This window comes from Geospiza fortis, unplaced genomic scaffold, assembly GCF_000277835.1.
Source record: "Geospiza fortis unplaced genomic scaffold, GeoFor_1.0 scaffold5, whole genome shotgun sequence".
Classification (NCBI taxonomy): Eukaryota; Metazoa; Chordata; class Aves; order Passeriformes; family Thraupidae; genus Geospiza; species Geospiza fortis.
The window spans coordinates 550,884-557,416 of NW_005054421.1; positions in this window are offsets into that span (position 1 = coordinate 550,884).

The window sequence follows — 6,533 nt, forward strand, 5'->3', positions numbered from 1 at the left end:
CCAGCAGGAGCTTAAAACCCAGTTCTAGCAGAGAATCCCAAGGTTCCAATCCACAGCAGGGAGCACTTGCTCGGACACAGAACTTGACCAGCCCCAGCACGAGGTGCTGCTGACACGTCTACAGGAATCTCCTTTGCTTTTTAAATGCAGGCATGCACGTCCACAAGGGTCAGCCCGGGCTGTCCTACCTTTAATAACTCAGGAACTCAGGAGCTTTAATAACCAAGTTCATTTCAGACTACAACTGGACCTCGCTGTGTGAGTGACAGGCCAGGGCAAGGCGCCGCTATAAAGAAGCGACCCCGCACGGCCTGGCTCTGCTGCTGCTGCAGCAATGAGCCCATGGGAAACAGAAAAGTCATCCCAGGGCAGCAGCAGTGGCAGCTGGAGCTCTCTGCTCATTGCTGAGGACCAGCAGGGACCTGCCATTTGCTTGCTGCCTTGCTGTGTGTGTGTGTGGGAAGGGTGAGGGCACGCTCGCACTCTGCCTGGTTTGCAAACAGCACAGGGGGAAAAGTTCAGCTGGAATGCCTGAGCTGGAAAAAGGCAGCTACATATGAGGATTAGTAACACAGCTTTCTTCTCAACTGCAGCTACTGAAGACTCCAGAGATGTGCTGGCCTAAGGAGGTGATGCTCTGAGCCATTTAATGGTGCTGGCCAAAAGCAGCTCCCGGGGGCTGTAACAGCTGGGCAGTGAGCGAGGCCAGGGTGCCTCCAGCACACTGAGCTCCCAGCTGCTCCAGCAGGGAGTGAACGCCAGGAGTGTGGCATGGCCTGACAACACACACCTCCCCATCTGTGATGCTGTTCACAGGGGTCTTAGGATGAGGGAAGAGACAAGAATGTTGACTCGATGTTTCAGAAGGCTTGATTTATTATTTTATGATATATATTATATTAAAACTGTACTAAAAGAATAGAAGAAAGGATTTCATCAGAAGGCTAGCTAAGAATAGAAGAAGAATGATAACAAAGGCTTGTGACTGACCGAGACAGTCCAGACAGCTGGACTGTGATTGGCCATTAATTAGAAACAACCACATGAGACCAATCACAGATGCACCTGTTGCATTCCACAGCAGCAGATAACCATTGGTTACATTTTGTTCCTGAGGTCTCTCAGCTTCTCAGGAGGAAAAATCCTAAGGAAAGGATTTTTCAGAAAATATCATGGCTACACCCATCTGCTTGTGCAACAGCCAGAGCAGCAGTGGCACATAGAGGGGCTTCTTTCTTTTGGGAGGCCAGAGTGGTTCTCTGGCCCTTCTAGCCCTGAGACCATGAGAAGTCTGGATGCTTCCAATGTGCTCATCTGTTTGTTCACTCCAGCCTTGCAACCTGAGGAACCCACTTGAGGAACCCAGGGAAGCTGAGGATTTGTTGCCTCCATGGATGCAAGGACCTGGATCTGCTTCCAGACCCTTCCTCTGGGAGAAGGAAAAGGTGTGATGGGCTCGTGCAAACCAACAAAGATTTCCTTATGTATCCCAAGCACCAAATCCACTTTCCAAGCAGGCTCTCTGTGGATGCTCTGCACAGCTGGACTCTCACATGGGTTTGTCTGCAGAGCAGTCACAGTTTGAGACTGCTTTGCAGCCAGATTTTTGTATTCTCTGCTGATTTCCCAAGGGTCTCCATTTGGGCTTATCATGCCCACAGGGATCAATAGGACTGCAGCTGCTGTCCTGGCATCTGCAGCCAGCTCTGCTGAGCAGCACTGAGGTCTGCTGGATAGAGCAAGGGCTGGCAGCCAGGGGCACGGCAAGCCAGCCCAGCACTGCCAGGAGCCTCCACTGAGGGCTCAGTCAGGCTGATCAGTGTCCTCAGAGGCACGCCAGGCCTGTCCCAGCCAGGCACTGACACGGTGACCTCGTGTCCTCATCATCAGGGAGAGCCCTGCGCGTGCAGCAGGCAGTGGAGAGCAGGCAGGGTCCATTCTCCCACCCCAGCCCTTCCCTGGGCTCTGACTCGTGAAGCTCAATGCTGAAAGCCCACAGCATCCATGGCCAGGATCAAGTGAGAGGAATGGAATTAAAACAGCCAGGGTAGGCCTACATTGTGGCAACGGGCAGGTGGCTGAGATATCTCCTCTGGCCCAGCTCCACATTTTGGGACAGGCCTGGGAAGGAGTCCTTCTGCAGAGAAGCCTGGTGGCTGCAGAGCCAAGCACTGCTTGCTAGCAGAGCCTTTCCAATCTCCCTGAGTGCTTCTGGCCTTTGCCAGCCTGTTCTTGGAATTACCATTCCGTGGAATTACAGGTCCAGCATCAGGCTGGAACAGCCATACCAGAGAGCAGTAGCCACCTAAGGTGATGCAGACCCATAACTCTGGGTTAAAATCTTGATTAGCATCAGCTGCATTCCTTTTTGTGGTGTTCCTGTGATCCACAACTGATGCACACTTCATGTTTCACCACCACCTTCTCAATATCTGTATTAATGCCTCCCTGTGCTCATTCACTCTTTGCTCCATGGTCACTGTGCTTGGATGTGCAGTACAGGCACTGCCCAGCACAGGCATTCAGGCCTGATTAGCAGCAGCAAAGCTTTGTTAATACAGCTCTATAATGATGCCATCCTAGCCCCTTCAGCCTGGAGGAGCTGGACCCACAGGAAAGCACCCTTGTCCCTCAGTCACTGCACAGAGCCCCAACAACATCACCTGGGGTGCCACTGGAGCCAGGCCCACTGGCACATTGCCTTGCTACCACACTCCAGCTGTAATCACACTCCAGTGGAAAAATTATGGATGCACTTTGCCAGCTGCCTGTGTTTGCAGTGATGGATTCTGCATGTGGTTATTAACCTCTTGCAAAAGCTCGGTGTTATCTTGCATGGAAGTAATATTAAGTTAAACAGCTGTTGATAACTTATCTCCCATTATCCACTTCTTCATTCAAGGCCAATATTTACTCACATCCCAGAAGCATTGCTGAATTCCCAATGACACTGTTTGTGGAGTCAAATGAGAGTAATTTTTAATAGGTCTTGGGTACTCAGAGGACCATGTTACCCAAGTGCCTCCTAATCCTGAATGTGCCACACGAGAAAACTCTGCAGGGGTTTTACAAGGCCTGGACACAGTGCACATCTGCAGAGGAAAGCTAATCTGGAGGAGGAAACCCAGCTTGGGGAGCATCTGCAGCCACAAAGGTGCTGACCCAAATTCCCCACCGCCTGCATCCTGCCCCAACCACTTGCCATGCTGCTGTTTCTCATCCCTCCTCCCTCAGAAGGCAGGTCAGCCATGGGCCAGCAGGTCCCAAAAGGTCCCAGCCACCAGTGTGACCCTTTCACTTCCCTTTTTCATCCTCTAATTCAACCAAAGGATCAGAAGAGACATCCCCTGCCACTGCACTCAGTCGCTCAGACAAGTGTAGGGAGGTTTCTCTTGGCTGAACGAAATAATTCCCTGGGCTTTCGCTGCAGACACTGTCAGGAGCGTGTCAGGGGTTTGCTTCACAGTATTTGTCCAGGGAGTCCATTCTCTTCTTTATTACTTTTGCTGATGCTATCACAGTGTGGCAAAGCCTTAGGCAGACTTAGACCCTGCTGTGCTGGACGTGGCAGAAGGAATGATCAGAGAACAGAATTTGCATCCAAAAAAATTAGATCTCTGCAGTCTAACTTCTCCCACCATTATCAAAAGGACTGGGATAGAGACTGGGCATTCTGGGATGAGTTCCCAGGCATTTCCCACCCACACAAGCACTGTCAGGCACTCAGCAGAGCTCCTGCTGTCCCTGCCTCAAGTTTTCAGGTGTGAAGGCAGTTTCCCAGTGAGCTGCACAGCCCGGGCTCCACTGATGACCTCTCCTCTCCTCCACACCACCACTGGTCCAAACTGCAATGAGAAATCAGATCGTGGTGACCACTGGACTGTTTTATGATGCCACTGGAGCTGGTGGAGTCAGCAGGGCTGAACCCTGATCTGTGAGCAAGTGGCAGCCCCTGGAATGGCCAAGGACTGGCAAGAGACTGCAGTTAATGCTGAGTCTAAGCTGCAGGTGGCAGGTACATTTTAAGTGTGTCCCCTGACTCAGTACCCAGCTGTGGTGAGTTTATAGCCTTTGATATCGTTACATTCATCATAAGGAATCTCCCAGTTCCTTGGAAATACAGCATCAAGCTCTCCAGGGCTGGTTTCAGTAGTTTTATTCCCAGGTAATAGCCCTCTCCCTCATTTATAGCTATGTCTAGACACATGGTGAGGAAGGTGCTATAAATGCTTGATGGAAAAACCCTGTCTACCTCCTAATTCCTGCATTTCACATCCCTAGGGTGCACAGAGTACATGGTTATAAAGGCTGTGCTTACACAGCTTCCCATGGCACCAGCCCTGGGTGACAGCACCTCGCTGTCCCTGCCATGGGGACACAGCTGGCCCAGCCCAGAGGGTGGCAGGGGCAGGAGGCTCTTTGTGCCAGTCCTACAGGGGCTCTTTGCTCTAGTCCTACAGGAGGTTCTTTGCTCAGGCCCTACAGGAGGGAGGAACTCTCAACCACTTCCCTGGGCAGCATTTTGCTCAGGCCCAACATTCTGCCTCGAGAAAATGGCCAAGTGAGAAGGAAAAAAGGAAGAGAGGCTGCCAATCCGCTTGGGAAGATGCAGCAGGAGCAGCTCTGCTCCTCATGGCATTTCTCAGCACTGCCCTTCGGAGCACCAGGCAGGACAGTGTGGAGAGGAAGAAATTAAACTCCTAAGTAAACAAGAGGAAGCAGAGGACGTGTTTATTCCTTTTTTTGGGGATGATGATTCAATATTAATCAAAACCAAGAAAATTAACATAATGGGATGAAATCCTACAATGTTCAAGGCCTCTATGAATGTCAAAAAATCATTCACTAAGTTTAAATACTGTGTTTAATGCACCCATAATTCCAGTGGCATAATTCCCTGTGCAGAGTGAGTCTGACTACCTGTTTTACATCTCCCCAGAGCACTGGAAACAACTGGGGCCTCTGAGCAGGGTGAGAGTGGCCAGGGTGAGCACATGCTGAAGCCTGGGGATGACCCCATGGCCCTGAGGCAGGGCACATCATGGGCAAGGATAATTAAATCACAGCTCTGTGGAAGATGATGGTGGTGCTGACCAAGCACACATGGGAAGGGGCTTGGGATGGGGCTGATCCCATCCCATCTCAGCCAAAACACAGAATCACAGAATCACTTAGACTGGAAAAAGCTTCTAAGGTTGTAGAGTCCAACCACTAACCTAGCACTTCCAAATTCACCACTGAATGACATCCCAAAGTGGCACATCATTTAAATCCCTCCAGGGATGGTGACTCAACCACTTCCCTGGGCAGCATGTTCCAGTTCTTGATAATCCTTTCTATGAAGAAGTTTTCCCTAATATCCATCCTAAATCTCTCCTGGTGAACCTTGAGACCATTTCCTCTTGCCCTATCTTATTACCTGGAAGAACTGGGCAACTCCCACCTTTTGAGAGCCTCTTTTCGGTGGTTGTAGAGAGCTGTAAGGTCCCCAGGGAGCCTCCCTTTCTCCAGCCTGAGTCCCCCAGCTCCCTCAGCCACTTCTCATCAGATGGGTGCTCCAGACCCTTCACCACCTTTGTTGCCCTTCTCTGGATTTGCTCCAGCACCTCAATGTCCTTCTTCGAGCGAGTGGCCCAAAAATGAACTCAGACAAAGCAGAGAGGCTGTGATCAGTGATGGTGAGTGAGCCTGTGACCCACCTGAGGTGACTCTGCTGCCAGCAAAGGTGGTGGTGCCAGTTGTTGTCGACTGTTTTTCAGCTCTTATGTGTATTAATGCACTGCACAGCACTTGGAGCCTTCAAGATAAAAGGTACTTTCACCAGCACTTCAGTGGCTTGTTTCCTATTATAGGTCTGGTTTGACACTCCCCCACCCTCTTATCTAACTTTCTCTACAAAGCTCTTCTCACTTTTTCATCTCTCTTCTGTGGTCCCTAGCCAGGGAAAAAACAAAACAACAAGAACAATACCAACATATTTGTTTCCTTTCCGGAGAGCTTGAGCTTAGTCAGACACAGTGATCTAGAGACAGGAGACTTTCACAAAGGTGATTCTATAACAAAGAAATATGCATACTTTGCTGTAAACTCCTCTCTTCAAACGGCTTGGTACTTAAAGAAAAAAGGCCTTTGTTTTTCTCTTTATGTTTTTAACGAGCCTAGTGAATGTTTTAATTAAGTTGGATAGAAATTTTCACAGTGACTTGATGTGAAAATGTGAGCCTTTAAGAGTCGCGTTTGATGCCTGAGTTATGTTTTAGACACTTGATGAGTCCTGCAGAGCTGGTAATCCTTTTAGCATAGCTAATAGCTGTTGCTGGCGTGCTCCTGAAATCCCGTTTTGTTCCTGTCTTCCGGGCTGGAGGCTCCCCCAGAATGGCAGCACTCCACCCTGGAGCTGTTTGGAGCTGCCACAGCCAGGAGCCCCCACAGCACTGAAGACCCCAGGGCTGGTGGATCTCTGCTGGGAGCCCCGGAGCCTTCCCACACTCACAGCAGGGTGATGCTGGACAGCTCCAGGATCCCCCGGCAGG